Below are 15,909 nucleotides of genomic sequence, written 5' to 3' on the forward strand. Positions count from 1 at the left end.
AAGCTTCTTCCCTTGAAAAGGCGTTGTTACAATAATGAAATAATAGGCCACAGACTGGGTTCAACTATTTACAAGGTGCCTATCTGATAAGGGATTTATATCCAAAAATATACAAAGAGTTTTTGCAACCAAAATGTAAGAAAACAACCCAAATAAAAGGTGGGCCAAATCTCTGAACATACATATCCTAAAGGAAGATATACATAAGGGAAATAAGTATATGAAAAGATTTTAACTCTCTTGTCACTAGGAAATTGTAGATTAAGATAGTAATGTGATGATATGATATCCCTATTAGACTGGCTAAAATCCAGAAACTGAGCACATCAGATGCTGGTGAGGATGGAACCTAAAAGAAACCCTGATTCATTGCTAGTAGGAATGCAAAATAGTACAGCCATTTTGGAAGACAATTTGGAAATTTCTTATAAAGCTCAACATAGATTTACTGCATAATCCAGCAGTCACTCTCTTAGGACTTTATCCAATTAAGGTGAAAACTTATGTCTATACAAAACCCAATACATAAATGCTTATGGAAATTTTTACTTATTTATTTAATTGGAGTATAAATGCTTTACATTATTGTGTTAATTTCTGTCATTTAAAAAAACATGAAATTAGCTATATGTATACATATATCCCTTCCCTCTGGCTCATTCCTCCCACCTCCTTCATCCCTTTCCTTTAGGTCATTACAGAGGGGTTTCCCACTAGCTGTTTAACACATGGTAGTATATATATGTCAGATTACTGTCTGACTTTGTTCTACCTTCTCTTTCCTGCCCTACGTCCACAAGTATGTTCTCTACATCTGCCTCTCTATTCCTGCTCTATCCGTACGTTTATTAGTACCATTTTTCTAGATTCCATATATATGTGTTAGTATATGATATTTGTTTTCCTCTTCAAACAAGTTTTTTAAAATTTTCATTTCCATGGTGGATTCCTCTTTGCCTTCTCCCAGTTAAAGGTAACCACTCTTTTGACTCATATCAGCATATTAGCTCTATTTTTAAGTTTAATCTAAATAAGTATACCCATGTAATGTTTTTAACTGGCTTTGTGTGTGTCTGGTTGTCTATATGTATAAACTCTTGTTTTAAGGGTGGTTGTGGCTATAATTTCTTATGCATTCTTCCATATGAGGTTTATGACACACTTGGTTAGTTCCAGGGAAAAATGCATTGATGGGAATTTTATTGAAATTAAACTTTTAAATTTAGAATTGAAATGTATGCAATGTTAAATATTCTTTACACCATGATGGAATGTTTCTACTCATTAAAGTCTCTTTGTGTATGTTTTTTATTTCAGTACTCAGTTGCTGAACCTTTATTGTTGTTTGCTATGATACATGGAGGGCTTCCCAAATGGTGCTACTGGTAAAGAACCTGCCTGCCAATTCAGGAGACGTAAGAGATGCAGGTTCAATCCCTGGGTGGGGAAGACCCCCTGGAGGAGGGCATGGCAATCCACTCCAGTATTCTTGCCTGGAGAAACCCATGGACAGAGGAGCCTGAGGGCTACAAGCCCCTGGAGTTGCAGAGTCAGGCACAACTGAAGCGACTTAGCATAGCACATCTGTATGGAGTTTCCTCTTCCACTGTGTTTTCTAATCAGTTATAAGTTTTACATGAGAATCCTATCTATCTGTGTTAGATTTAGGTCCTTGTACTTTAGTCAGTTCCCTTACATTTTGTAAGAATTTTTCTGTTAGTATTTTTAGTAGATTATTTCTAGCTATTCAACTACTTTCCCATATATAAAGGTAGGTTTACCTTGTCCTTTAAAAATAATTGTATCTAGTTGCTTGCTCTTGTCAATTATTCCCAGTCAGTGCTCAGATATAGTGGAGAGAGTAGAGATCCTTTATTTATATATTTATTTTTCTGCTATCATTGCAGAAATGCCTGTTTTCTCATATACTGCACATTAATGGCTCATGTGTGTTTGTGTTTGTATGTGTGTGAGTACATGTTAAGTCACTTTTTATTTTATCGAATGCTTTTAACATGAAAGGATTTTTAATGTTGTCAAGTGTCTTATAAGATCTGAAGTATTCATATGACTTTTCCTCTTAGGTTTATTTCAATGATGGATTAAATTAATTGGCTTAAATTAAATTAAATGGCTTTCTTAATGTTGGTCCACACTGTCATTCCTAGTATAATCCCTATGGCCTATATATTAATTTTTAACAGGCTATTGCATTTACTTTTCTGATATTTTAGATTTCTGCCTTAATATTCATGAGCAGTATTTATAGTAAAGTCATTTTTTGTCTGATCTTAGCATGTTTTTGTGTTAAATTATATTTGTCTTATAAAAATAATTTTTAAGTTTTTCCTTCTCTTCTGTGCTCAGGAACAACTTGGGTATTAATGAATTTATCCAGTTCACAACTTTGGTATTTATATTCTCCACTTTTCTTTCCCACTCTCTTGAGGAGTGGTGAAGTTCTTTTACAACTTTTTCTATTCTGTGACAGAAGTGTTCTATATCTGGTATTAATTTTTAAGCATTTTTCACTTTTTCTTGCTTATAGTTTCTTCCCTATGAAAATTGCTGCTCTTGTAGTAGTAATTATATTTTCATGGTGAATTGTACTCTTAATTTTATAAGTTTAGCTTCTTTCTTTTTTTTGCCATTTTTAATGTTGAATTTGGGGTTCTAAATTTTATTTTGTGGATAGCAAGGCTGTGAGTTGTGACCTCTGTACATAGGACTCTCCAGGTAAGTATACTGGAGTGGGTTGCCATGCCCTTCTCTAGGGGATCTTTCTGACCCAGAGATCATAGAATTGGACTTTGTTTTGTTAGCCTATGGGAAAATTTACTTTTTCTTTTAGTAGGTGTTTCGTGACCAGTTATGTATATTTGAATGATCAGTGTTTATTCACATACATGTGTTTCTGTGTATATGTATATATGTGTGTGTGTATACTGTGAAAGTCGCTCAATCATGTCTGACTCTTTATGACCCCATGGACTAAAGTCCATGGAGTTTTCTAGGCCAGAATACTTGAGTGGGTAGCTATTCCCTTCTCCAGGGGAGCTTCCCAACCCAGGGATCAAACCCAGATCTCCTGCATTGCAGGCAGATTCTTTACCAGCTGAGCCACTAGGAAAGCCCATGTGTGTATAGTTTATTAGTTTATTTTCTTTCCTTTGTATGCTTTCACTTGCCCTCCTGCCCCCTTGTTATATCTTTTGGTATTTAGAAAAGGTTATCTTTTTATTTTGATAGGTTTTTTAAAAAAGTTACACTAAGATTTTTATATAACATCCTTTAGTCTTCTTCATTTAGACATACTAGATTGTTTAATATAAATAATATTGAGGCTACCAACAGTCTGTTCTATTTCTTACTAATCTTTTCTTTCCACTACCTATGCTTTGCCAGAGCATCAATTGAAAGTAACAAATAGGTATATTTTTGCTAATAACTATATGGCAATCAGTGAGCTTATTTAACTTTCCATGTACTCTCCTGCTTTCTTCCCATTTTGCAAGTATCTTACCTATATTACTAGGGCAAATAAAATTACATAGCATTCTGTCACATTTAAAAACAACAATATAGATTTCATTTTATAGTTAAATATATTTAGTGCTCATAGCCACTCCTTATGTAAAATTTTTCTAGTCATTTCTTAGTTGTTGACAATGTAGTCTCTGGTAGATTTCATAGGGATAAGTTCAGGAACATTATTCCCTACCTCCTAAATTTAATGATTATTTGTGGGGTTTGTATGAAGATGTCAGTTTGGCTGGATGTAAAACGTTGATGCACACTTTCTGTTCCATGAGTATCCTAAATATGCTAATTCATTTTTCTATTATAAAGTTTTGTATTTCAAAAAATCTCATATTCATCTGAGTTTCTTTCTCATATATGTGAATTGGCCTTAATGGCTAGAAACCTATAGTATTTTTTTCTATTTATCGTTAACATTCTGTAATTTCACTAGAATATATCTTGATATTGACTGTTGTTTGTAAGTTTTTCCAGGTACACAGTGTGTGTATTTGATGTTTAGTTCCAAGTCTTATTTCAGATTTTTTTTTTGAAATATAGGGTTTTTTTCCTGTTCTATTATAGTATCATCAATATTTATGTCTACTATTTTGATTACTATCCCTTGGATCCATTTAATCTCATTGTTTCTGTTTTACATGTTCATTTTTTTCCCTTACCTTCTTCTGTTTCCTTAACCTTGCTTTCTTTGGTGTCTGTTCAGTTTTGTGATCTGTTTTAAATACTGAGCTCTGACTGCCAAGTTCAAAATTGATTTATAGAGGGTGAGGAAAACAGAAGAGCTATTAGAAGGTGATTATCATATTTCTGGTTAGAGTTGATGGAAAATAATACTAAGGGGAATGAAATCATGCTGGTAAGAGTTGGGTTTAGAAAAATTTTTTGAAATCTTTTGTATTATATTTGGATTTTGAGAGAATAAGGTACAAAAGGATAAGCTAACAGTGTTGTATTGAGAAGCCTGATGGGGTTCACATCATTTCCTGAAAGTGGAGGGCTTAGAATGCACCAGATTTAGGAGTATAATCAAGGATTCAGTTTCAGATATGATTATTATTGGACCTCTAATTATAAATATTGAAGCAGTTGGATATATTACTCTGAAGTTGATGAAGGGATCTAGCATAGAAGATTTAGCATAGAAGTATATTACTATGATTTAATGAAAGAAATCTCAAGATGTTCAAGAAGAAACGACTCTAAAGAAATGCCTTCTTTACTCTTTCTTTGTAACTGCTTAGTGGCCTAGTTTTTTATTAATCACAGATAAAATCTTGGTAGGGTCCTAGCATTTTCAAGTTACTCCCATTTATAGATTTTATGATGACTTTCAGTCACAAAAGTGGTCTAATTTTAGTAGTTAATGTGACCTGTTTAGTGTAATAATAAAAACCATGAACTTCCAACAATTTTGTATTGTTTGAGGTTAGAAGGTGATGTGTTGTTTAACATGAGTCATCTTCTCAAAACCTTGTCTTGTGGGTCCTCAATTCCATTTACCTCAGCTAACTAGCCATGGATTCTGATTTCTCCTTTAGCTGGAAAAGGATCTTGAGGGCTAAAAAGGAAAAAGGTGGAAAGTCTTTTTTCTTTGTACATTTTTAATTTTGTATTGGAGTATGGCCAATTAACAATATTGTGATAATTTCAGGTGTACAACATAGCAACTCAGCCATACATATACCTGTATCCATTCTCCCCCAAACTCCCCTCCCTTCCAGGCTGCCACTTAACATTGAGCAGAGTTCCCTGTGCTCTACAGTAGGTAAAAAGGTAGAAAGTCATATTTTCTGTTATTGCTGTCCAGGTGACTTTTTTTGATGTGTCTTCTTGGCCTGGTTGTGGTCCTGTGTTATTCAATCAAACACAAACAAGGTGTGTTGCTGTGAAGGGATTTTGCAGATATAATTAAATCATCAAATCAGCTGACTAAGTAGGATTGACTTTAAGTCGGGGAGATGTTAATAATACTCTGAGTGAATATAGCTTAATCAGTCGGAAGACCTTAAACAACGCTAATGTAGCAGAGAGAAAGGAGATGCAGCCACGCAGACAATTAAAGAAAGGAGGAGGAAGACAAGGAGGAGGAAGTAAAAGAATTTGGTCTGTGGACTGCTGATTATTTTTGAGTCTGTTTTATTACTTATATCCCTCCTCCCCCAATTATCAACTTCATTGAGATTTTTCAATGTTTATAATGTTTCTAGAATACATCTTTGTTTTGCTCTATTTCTACAACTTTGCCTGGTACTAAGGGGCTTTTTAGAACTTTCTTTAGTTCAGAAGCTTTTTTTTCCCCCCTCTTAAATCTTTAGTGCTGTTTCTTTTTAATCTAATCAAACTGTCTCAGCACTTTCAGCTGTCAGGCTGATCACATATTCATCCACAGAAATTTTGGAAAGATTCACATTTCCCAACTACAGTAACACACTGTATAGTTCCCAAGGTGATCTTTTAGTTTTTGACAACTCTAATTTGGATTTGGTTCTTTCCTGATACCTGTTCAGTTGTGAGTCTGAATCCTCCTCTACCTTCTGTAACCACCTTAATATGAGATGCAGATTTTGGTCCTACTGAAATGAATCTTAAGATATGCTATACCTTTTCTTGTGCACAGCTCTGATTCCTGGTACAGTCTCTTGGGCTGAACACCCAGAATCATCAACTTTCAATTATCTGCTTTCTTCTTTGTGATTTCTACTATGAGTAGATTGGATCTGCTCTCCATTTTTCATTTTTATTATTTTGTTTATTTTGTGTTTTGAGAATGTACTTGTACTTGATCAATTTTATTTTCTTGAGCCTTCAATATTCTGCTTATTAGCTCTAATACAACTTTGAAATTAGCTCTCAATTTTTCATCTTCATACTGTCTTTACTGATCTCAATTTATTCTCTTACCATAACTGTTGACCTAATTTCACAGATACTATGTTGTCTTGAATCTTGGTGAAAACACAAAATACACATTTTTAAAAATATATATATTTTCTTTCTCCTCTTTTTCACTGTTTACTTCAGAGGAACAGACATCATATTATGGGCTCTTATTTGGAACCACTTTTTTTTTTTTTGAGTAGAATAGCAATATATGGGCATTTATATTTTTCAAAAAATTCCAAGATAAGTTTTGCATCTGGATTTTTTTAAGTGGCTACAAGTTTTTCTGTTAAATGATAGCTTTAGTGATATAGAAGTCTATTGTTTTCTGTTGACCAATCATGATACAGTGGTACTGAGTGAATAATAATGAGTAAACTCCGGGAGTTGGTGATGGACAAGGAGGCCTGTCGGACATGACTGAGCAACTGAACTGAACTGAATCACAATAGTAAAAGATATTTGTCAGTTTTCACAATCCATAGTCAGACAAAAAATAAAAGATAATTATAATTGCAAGCCATAATGGAAACATGATTAACCTAACAATATAAAATAATTACATATAATTTGGAGGGTTAAGTAGAGTGATGTGGCAAGTGCAAGTACATACATGCACATGTTCTCATCCACTCAGCTAGTCTTTGTCTTTTGGTCAGTGCATTTAAATACATTTACAGTTAAGGTAATTATGTATGATCCTTTACCATTTTCTTCATTGTTTGGAGTTTATTTTTGTGTAAGTCTTTCCCTTCTCTTGTGTTTCCTGTCTAAAGAAATCCCTTTAATATTTGTTGTAAAGCTGATTTGGTGGTGCTGACTTTTCTTAACTTTTGTTTTTCTGGAAAGCTTTTGATTTATTCATCAAATTTGAATGAGAGTCTTGTGGGGTAGAGTATTCTTGGTTATAAGTTATTCCTTTTCATCACCTTAAAAATATTATGTCATTCGCTTCTGGCTTGTAGAGTTTCTGTTGAAATATCAGGTAATAAACTAATTGGAGTTCACTTTTTTGTTATTTGTCATTTTTCCCTTGTTGCTTTCAAGATTTTATCTTTGTCTTTGATTTTCATCATTCTGATTACCATGTGTCTTGGAGTGTTCCTCCTTGGGTTATACTGCCGGGGACTCTCTGTGCTTCCTGGACTTGGTTGACTGCTTTCTTTCCCATACTGGGGAAGTTTTCAGCTCTTCAGTTCAGTTCAGTCCAGTCACTCACATGTATCCAACTCTTTGTGACCCCATGGACTGCAGCACGCCAGACTTCCCTGTCCATTACCAATTCCCAAAGTTTACTTAAACTCATGTCCATCGAGTCCGTGATGCCATCCAACCATGTCATCCTCTTTTGTTCCTTTCCCCTCTGACCTTCAATCTTTCCCAGCATCTGGGTCTTTTCCAATGAGTCAGTTCTTCGCATCAGGTGGCCAAAGTATTGGAGTTTCAGCTTCAGCATCAGTCCTTTCAATGAATATTCAGGACTGATTTCCTCTAGGATGGACTGGTTGCATCTCCTTGAAGTAGAAGGGACTCTCAAGAGTCTTCTCTAACACCACAGTTCAAAAGCATCAATTCTTCAGTGTTCAGCTTTCTTTATAGCCCAACTCTCACATCCATATGTGACTAATGGAAAAACCATAGCTTTGACTAGACAGAGCTTTGTTGGAAGAGTAATGTCTCTGCTTTTTAATATTCTATCTAGGTTGGTTATAGCTTTTCTTCCAAGGAGCAAGCATCTTTTAATTTCATGGCTGCAGTCACCATCTGCAGTGATTTTGGAGTCCCTGAAAATAAAGTCTGTCACTGTTTTCATTGTTTCCCCATCTATTTGTCATGAAGTGATAGGACCAGATGCCATGATCTTAGTTTTCTGAATGTTGAGCTTTAAGCCAACTTTTTCACTCTCCTCTTTCACTTTCATCAAGAGGTTCTTTAATTCTTCTTCACTTTCTGCCATAAGGGTGCTGTCATCTGCATATCTGAGGTTATTGATATTTCTCCCGGCAATCTTGATTCCAGCTTGTGCTTCTTCCAGTCCAGCATTTTTCATGATGTACTCTGCATATAATTTAAATAAGTAGGATTACAATATACGGGCTTGATGTACTCCTTTCCTGATTTGGAACCAGTCTGTTGCTCAATGTCTAGTTTTAACTGTTGCTTCTTAACCTGTATACAGATTTCTCAGGAGGCAGGTCAGGTGGTCTGGTATTACCATCTCTTTTAATAATTTTTCACAGTTTGTTGTGATCCACACAGTCAAAAGATTTGGCATAGTAAATAAAGCAGAAGTAGATGTTTTTCTAGAACTCTTGCTTTTTAAATGATCCAGCGGATGTTGACAATTTGTTCTCTGGTTCCTCTGCCTTTTCTAAATCCAGCTTGAACATCTGGAATTTCATGGTTCACATACTGTTGAAGCCTGGTTTGGAGAATTTTGAGCATTACTTTTCTAGTGTGTGAGATGAGTGCAATTGTGCAGTAGTTTGAGCATTCTTTGGTACTGTCTTTCTTTGGGATTGGCAAAGAAAGGCAGTCCTGTGGCCACTGTGTTTTCCAAATTTGCTGGCATATTGAGTACAGCACTTTCAGAGCATCATCTTTTAGGATTTGAAATAGCTAAATTGGAATTCCATCAACTCCACTAGCTTTGTTCATAGTGATGCTTTTTAAGGCCCATTTGATAACATTCCAGGATCTCTGGCTCTAGGTGAGTGATATCACCATCATTGTTATCTGGGTCATGAAGCTATTTTTTGTATAGTTCTGTATATTGTTGCCACCTCTTCTTAGTATCTTCTCCTTCTGTTAGGTCCATACCATTTCTGTCCTTTATTGTGCCCATATTTGCATGAAATGTTCCCTTGGATCAAATATTTTCTTGGATCCTTTCTCTTTCTCTTATCCTTCTGAAACCACTATAATGCAAATATCGGTGCATTTAATGTTGTCCCAGAGGTCTCTTAGGCTGTCTTCATTTTTTTCATTCTTTTATCTATTTCTGTTCTGCAAAAGTGATTTCCGCTATTCTGTCCTCCAAGTCACTTACCCATTCTGCTGCCTCAGTTATTCTGCTATTGATTCCTTCTACTGTATTGTTCACTCTATTTCTTTGTTCTTTAGTTCTTCTAGGACTTCGGTAAACATTTCTTGCATCTTAATCTTTAACTGCTATTTTTTTTTTTTTTTCTGAGACCCTGAATTATCTTCACTATCATTATTCTGAATTCTTTTTCTGGAATGTTTCCTGTCTCTACTTCATTTGGTTGGTTTTCTGAGGTTTCATCTTGTCTTTTATCTGGCACAAAACCCTGTGCTTTTTCATCCTGGTTAATTTCTCTGATATGATTTTAGTTCTGGCCATTGCAGGATTGTGGTTCTTGCTTCTTCTGTAACGGATCCACATATTTTCTGTAGTTATGGTAACTTGTTTTCATTTACACATCATTAAAGATAAGGATCTGAAAATTTCCTCAATCTCCAATTTGGCTAAAAGAAAAGTTTGATTTGGGACTTATCTGATGGCTCATTGGGTAAAGAATCTGTCTGAAACTCAGGAGACACAGGTTTGATCCCTGGGTTGGGAAGATCCCCAGGAGAAGGAAATGACAACTCAGTCCACTATTCTTGCCTGAAAAAGCCCATGGACTAAGGAGCCTGGTGGGCTACATACAGTCCATGGGGTTGCAAAGAGTAGGACATGACTGAGCAACTAAGCAAACACAAAGTTTGATTTGAAAGCTTTCACTCAGATTGATGTGAATCTTGGTTTAAATGTAGCAGGCATAGAGGCACAGAGGCTGGAAAACTTAGAATTATATTAGTTGCATTGTAATATTCTAAAAAATTAGCTACTTGGGGAAACAGGGAGATTGTCAGTCCGAAATTTAAGTTGGTTGCAGTAGATACAGGTAACTAATGTACTTCTTATTGACGTTTGTCTTGTTTGTCAGAGATTGAAATTGTGGTGCCTCTGCTGCTAATGAAAACATGTCTTTACGGTGTGTGTAAACCAGGAAAAAGGCTGTGACAGAATCTTTTTAAATTTAGTTTTGCGACCTCTGCTAATTGGTCAGATATCACTCTTAACTGGAAATGGCGAATGTCATAGCAATAAAATATCGCCTATTTAAATTAATATTAAAATCAACTATACTTATACAACAAGTTAAAAATTATGTCACAGAGGTGGGAAGCAGTTGAGTGAAAAGTCAGTTTGAATTAGTGAGACACTGCAGTGTATAAAATTCTAAAACAGAGAAATACATGTTTTCACATACAGCAGCAGTTAACTGCTGATAGAATATTTTACTAATAGAAGCATTGATATCAACTTTAGAATTTTGCATTTGTGTCAGAATACCCATGTTGCTCAGACAGTAAAGAATCCACTTGCAATGCAGGAGACCTGGATTTGATCCCTGGGGCGGGAAGATCCACTGGAGGAGGAAATGGCAACCTACTTCTGTATTGTTGCCTGGAGAATTCCATGGACAGAGGAGCCTGGAGTCCATGGAGTCACAAAGTCAGACATGACTGAGTGACTAACACTTTTACTTCATCCTTTCCTTAACAGCTTTTAAAAGTTGTTAAAATTTAAGTTTATTCTTAGTACACTTAAATCCATTTAAAACATAATTTGCCATACAAATTGTCTTTGATAATTAAATTTAATATTACTCATGGCAAATTATTATGCATTCTGAGATTGTAGTTGGCTTACTAAACTGTATTCTGTATCTATAAAACTTGTGCTGTGTGTTCCTTATCGAATGGCTTTCATCAGCACAGTGAAGTCACATCTTTTCATCCAGTTAGCTTGCTTTATGGGCATAGAGGCTTAATCTTAAAACAGAATTTGACAATTTTTGTAGGCTAGCAGAGGATAGTCTCCATACTCAGTTATCCTAGGGATTTTCTTTTATTAATTTAACCAATTTATTGAAGTATGCTTGACATCCAAAAAGATGCACATTTTTAATGTATACAATGTGATGAATTTGAAACTAAGTAAACCTCTGTGAAACCATCACCACAATCTATGCCATGAATTTATCTATCATCTCTAAAAGTTTCTGTTCACCCCCTTAATCATGATATCTTGATTTGAAAATATTTTATACAATAGTCTTGGGATTGATAGCTTTCCCACAAGTTCACTGCTCACCCTTGACGCTGGTTATGCCTTCTTATGTTTCACATGCCAGATGCCATGGTAGTGTGTTCCACCTAATTCTGAGCAAGATATTCTCTTATAGGATGGGAATTTATAGTCAATCCTTCCTTCAGTATGGCCTCCTATGTTCTATACCTCATGGAAATTCCTTGACATTTTTGCAAGTAAAATACATCCTTTCCTTGACACTTTAAGAAGTGTTATTACATCCTTTCTAGTTTTCCTTGCTGCTATAGTTTCCCCCTCTTTTGTGGAGACAGAGCTTTAGATTCTATTTCTGACTTTATGTTCTAAGCCAAATGTTGAAAAAAAAATGCATTTGAAGTTAGTAATGGAAAATATGGGTATTAAGATGTTTTCACATAGGAATATGTTCCCTCCTTACTTTTTAAACTTCAAAGTTAAGCCAGCTCAACCAAAGTATGCTTGCTGATGTATGGTTGGTTGGTTTAGTTGCTCAGTTGTGTCTGACTCTTGAAACCACGTGGACTGTATAGGCTGCCAGGCTCCTCTGTCCATGGGATTTCCCAGGCAAGAATAATGGAGTGGGTTGCCATTTCCTTCTCCTTTGTCGGTGTGTAAGCTGGTTTGGTATGAATAGTCAGTCAAAGTTCCTTGTAAACATTGTCACTTATTGTAAATGATAGTATTATTTGTTAAATTGATTTTTTTTCCTCTAAATGTTTGATTTAGTAGTACATTTCTATTTCAATTAATTACTTAATATTATTAAATCACACTTTGAATATATATAGAAAATATGCAAGGCATTTATATCATCATATGTAAATATGACTTGTGAAGTAACTCACCTTTTCTTTCCCCAGTATATAAGACCACAGAAATCTATAAAGCCACATATGTCAACACAATTCAGATAGAACATGCATTTTCTATTCATGATTCCTTTTGTTAAAAAGCTATAGGAAAATGAAAAACCTTCATATTTGTAACTGATTTTCTTTTTGTAACTTGCAAACAGTATTATTTTTCTTAAAGGAACTTATTCTTTGCTTAGACCCAGATAATTTTATGTTAGAAGAGACCTTTGATACCACTTCTTTTTATTTTATAAATGAGGCAACTAAGGTTAAATGAGGAGTAGAGTTTGGAGAGGAAGTGTCTTTTGATTCAAAGCACTGTAAACTCTCAAGAGCATGAATACTATGTGGCCTTAGGTTAAAATACTTTTGATCAGGATTTCTTTATTTGTGGTCCTAATTTGAAAGGATGAGTTTCAAGATATGTATGAGCCCCTTGATAATGTAGCAAAATATGTATGTCTCTGTATGTGTCTCTGTGTGTATTTAAGTGTACGTGTCTTTTCTGGAAATGGCTTTCATTAGTTTCTTAAAAGTGATTTCCCAAAGTTCAATAAATACAGTTGGGCATTAATAAAAGATTCCACCTCAGATAGTTAAAGTTATAACAAATTTATCACAATATATTTAGAGAAGATTTTAATAAAACAAAAAGTAAATTAAGAAGGTTCTGTATTTTATTTTCACATATTTTTATTCAGAAAAATAAAAAGAAACATAATGCATATATACTGCACAGGAACCAATTAAGACCTGTTATCAGATATTTCTGATGATAAGCTTAGTATTCAATTATATACCTAAAGGTATTGGGGAAGGCTCTTGAGAGTCCCTTGGACTGCAAGGAGTTCCAACCAGTCCATCCTAAAGGAGATCAGTCCTGGGTGTTCATTGGAAGGACTGATGCTGAAGCTGAAACTCCAATACTTTGGCCACCTGATGCAAAGAGCTGACTCATTGGAAAAGACCCTGATGATGGGAAAGATTGAGGGCAGAAGGAGAAGGGGATGACAGAGGATGAGATGGTTGGATGGCATCACAGACTCAATGGACATGGGTTAGGGTGGACTCCAGGAGTTGGTGACGGACAGGGAGGCCTAGCGTGCTGTGATTCATGGGGTCGCAAAGAGTTAGACGTGACTGAGACTGAACTGAACTGATATACCTAAAACCTCCTCTTAACAAATAGAAGTGGATATATTAATATGTGTTCTTTATTAATTTATGAATTCTGTCACCTTGTTTTTAATTTACTCATCTATAGTAGGAAACAGTGCTTCTTTAATCTTTTAGGAAGAAAGAGAGAGAGAGGTTGAAGGGAGGGAAGGAAAGGGAGAGAGATCCTATTTCTTGATCTTATTTAAATTTTGGTCTCAATAAAAATCTCAGGACTTAATAAAAATAAGCAAATAAATGACAAAAAAAAAAAAAACTTGGTGCATTTTAATCCTTCTGGGCCAAAGTTTTGTAACTTATGTATTATTCTCAGTAGATTTCACACCAACAAAAATTTAATCCTCAGTCACAAAGAGTAAATAAGAATTTCTTACAGTCTCTTGACTTATTCCATACTTACCTTATTCCATAATTCACTTGGTGACACTCCATTAACTAATGCAGGTTAATGCACAGGCATCAGTCAGTATACACCCTCCATTGAAAATCATTTCCTATAATTTCCTGCCATGGACTTGCACTCAGTCACCCACCTGTTTGAAATACCCGTGTCCTTGTGTGTGTTCACATAGAACTCCACTCTCCCACAGTCGAGATCACAATATATGTATTTATTGTAAAAATGATCAAAGATAGCTTGTCCAACTTCTCTGGGTAAATAGCATATTTTAATTTCCTTATAAAACACTTCTTTTTAAAAACATTTAGTCTATGTGCTCCAGTTAAAAGTAAACAATATCTGAGATATAAATAAATTTTATAATGAAAAGAAGCATAAGCATAAAAAGTCTTCTGAATGATAACATTGTGCTCTATCAGATATGGAAACTACTCACCTGATTAATTTTTACAATGTCTTGCTTCCTATTCCTCTCTTCATAGTTTACATAACTTTCTAAACTCTCGCTTTGATTTTAGATCATTGAAAATATTAAATGTAGTCATTTCAGAAATTACGGCTTTTTATATGTTTAACAGGGCAATAAGAGATAATACTTCTTAAGGGATTACATTGTGATTAGTGATTTATGAAAATTGTCTAATTGTTTCTTTTGAGGTAGGTGCTATTATTTCTATCAGATTGGAAAATGGAGGCTCCTAGGAATGAAACAGTCTCCTGGTGTTACTTACAGTCATAGGAGAAGCAGGGTGCACTATCATGGTAGAAACAAGGAAGTCACCTAAAGTAGAAACACAGATTTGGTCTTGAACTACGTTAATGTACAGGGCTGAATTGTTTCTCTGTGATTAGTTCATTAAAATGACATTGTCGGTGAAATTGGTGCAACAGCAGTATATCAGAACTTCCAGTAATAAGGAATTTATTTTGCCTTGTACTGGATTTCTCATTTCTGTTACCATCTATTCTGGAAAAGATCATCAAGGAGCAAGTGGGTCAAAAGCATCTTTATTTGCAAAAGTCCTATAAAACTTATTTCTAGAAATTTAATGCTGCTAAAGTTACAAATAAAAATTAATGAATCAAAATAAGTCTTTGGTACTGACATAATTTATTCCTAATTTTGCTTGATGTTGACCACTGTATTGACGACTGGTGTCAGAAGGTAAAAGTTCCTGTTTGGTAACTGTAGAAATATGGATATCAGATGCTATCATTTAGGATTCTGTAAAATAACTTCACTTTTTGATTAGGGAGATCAGCTGAAGTGAATACTATATATGTACAATTCTTCACAGGCAGAGGGTATTTTTTAATACTTTTAGATACTTATCTGGCAAATGCGGCTTATAGGATTCAGTCAGAAGGGTGAATGAAACAACTTGAATTCATTATCATTCTTGAGAGAGAAAAAGTGCTTGAACTAGTATGATAACGGTGACTGAGAAATGCAAAAGATTCATAGTTTGGAAATGTATGATTCTTATCTTGATTTTTAGTAATGTATGGGAATTTACTATTTTCTATGTATCAGGGAGAACATGAGAAACCTTTTAAAATTATTGTACATACTGTGTGCTTGTAAATATGACCTGACCAGTTTGAGCCATTGGTGACAGTTTCGGATAAACACAAACTTGTCCTTAGAGTCTTTAAATGTGGTTCTGTGTCTCTTTTCCTATTTGCATTCTGAACAATGAAGACAAAATATAATTAAGCATTTTTATATGTGAGGGTAATTAGTATGAGGTTGAAGAACAGCAGTGTGCTGCTTACAATATATATTAGTGCCTCTGTCACTTTTCCAAACATTAATAAGCATTTTAATATTTCATAAGGCAAGTTCTAAATTATGAAAAATAAATCTGAACACTATTAATACCCAGTGGGACACATTAAAAGAAAGGAGGGCAGCA

The sequence above is a fragment of the Odocoileus virginianus genome, chromosome 19 (assembly GCF_023699985.2).
Source record: "Odocoileus virginianus isolate 20LAN1187 ecotype Illinois chromosome 19, Ovbor_1.2, whole genome shotgun sequence".
NCBI lineage: Eukaryota > Metazoa > Chordata > Mammalia > Artiodactyla > Cervidae > Odocoileus > Odocoileus virginianus.